At 40.3% G+C, this 1689-nt stretch overlaps 1 protein-coding gene across 5 annotated transcripts in view; it reads left to right on the top strand.

Annotated features, from left to right (window-relative positions):
- LOC107264420 (protein muscleblind) overlaps positions 1 to 1689 on the top strand; it is a 203103-nt gene that overhangs the window by 170459 nt on the left and 30955 nt on the right. The gene's annotated exons all lie outside the window — the stretch shown is intronic.

Raw genomic sequence — 1689 nt, 5'->3', positions numbered from 1 at the left:
TCTCGCTCTCTCTCTCTCTCTCTCTCTCTCTCTCTCTCTCTCTCTCTCTCTCGTCTCTCTCTTTCCCTTTCTGTCTCTCACAACTTTTCTCATCCTGTATGAGTTTCCTGGGTTTGCGTTGAAGAAGCTTTCGCTGCTGCGCTGCTTTTCGCCAATCCGCGAGAAAACTTGGGCTCTCTCCCTTGAACCGCAACAGACCTGCATTCTCTATGCTATTATTACACACGTATTGCGCTCATCAGATATATTCACGTATATCGGTCTTATATCAGTACTATATCCAAACACTAGCACATACGAACCGGTATATGACAATTGAACGGCGAAATTGGCCAAACGTTGCGCAGTGGTAACTGTCATGACGACCGTAACCGAAAAGTGGCGATTGACTTCAGGTTTATTTATTTATAAAAAAATTTTCTGACAAAAATTACCAAAAAAATATCATCCATGAATTATCATTTTTTTTCGCGACATATTCGAATCCGAAAATTTCATACGAAAAAGATAACGAATTTTTTTGAAAACAATTCCTCGTATCCGTTACGGTCGTCAGTAAGGAAAATTAGTTTACGGTTTTGAATCCAACCTAACCCTATATATATATCCCGTAACATTGATTTTGTTGTCCATATTATTTATTATGTTTCCCCCATCTATGAATTTTCTCCTTTTCCCAAGGTCCACGTCCTAACCAGTCGTCTATCGCTTTTGTGTTCGTCCATTCACGAATCCTGTTTGACGTTTAGCCGTGTACGTAGTGTTGTAGTGAGTAGTTAAAAAAAGAAGCCAAAAAATCTGTTTACCATCACCGACACCACTGTTCTATTTCTCTCTTTCTAGCAGCCTATCGCAGCTACCCAGGTGCAAATACCTAGTTGCAATACACCAATCACCGATCGATTTACCTAGATCATATAAATACTGCGTCGCCTTATCGCTCGTTCCAGTTTTCATTTTCGTATCTGGCATTTCGAGAAAAGTATGAAATTTTTTTTTCTCAATATTGCGTAATTTCCACGTACTCAGTTACGTGAATAGTCACGTGGTTGTCTCGAAATGAATTTTCGAATTTCCCGCCATTCGTTTGAACTCTGATCCAAAACCAGTCGCACCAAACGTGATGACTCCGTCGGTAAATTTTTTTTTCCAAAAAGTCACAGTACCGAATGACGTATTTTCTCGTGCCATTTGCGAACATGGAAACTGGTGTCCGGGCGTGTTGTAAATAAAAGTAGTAATTACCTATCATGAATGACACGAACACACAACCCTGCTGACAAGCTGTGCTGCACGAACCCCAGCTATCTGAACCCTGCTGCTGTTTGCTGCCCCACACAAAACGCTACACAGAAAAAAGAGCAAGAAAAAAAAAAGAAAAATTAAAAAAAATGAAAACGGAGTAAGAAATGAATGAGAAATCGGCTGGAATAATTGTGTGGTGAATTATATATTTATTGCATATATTGTACCTTGTATCTGTTGGGTAAGGGATATGAGAAAGTGTCGTAGCTCTCTCGCTTCGGACTTCGTTTGCGATCTCGAATTCTCTCTCTCTTTCTCTCTCACTCTCATTATATATCCATCCTTTTTCCCTTCTCGTACCGCCGTACTTCTGTGCTCCTTTCCCTCTACCTCTCTTCCTCTTACTTTGTCTCTATTCTCTCTCTCTCTCTCTCTCTCTCTCTC

The sequence above is a fragment of the Cephus cinctus genome, unplaced genomic scaffold (genome assembly GCF_000341935.2).
Source record: "Cephus cinctus unplaced genomic scaffold, Ccin1 Ccin1_scaffold0169, whole genome shotgun sequence".
Classification (NCBI taxonomy): Eukaryota; Metazoa; Arthropoda; class Insecta; order Hymenoptera; family Cephidae; genus Cephus; species Cephus cinctus.
This window is presented reverse-complemented; position numbering and strand designations above follow the sequence as displayed.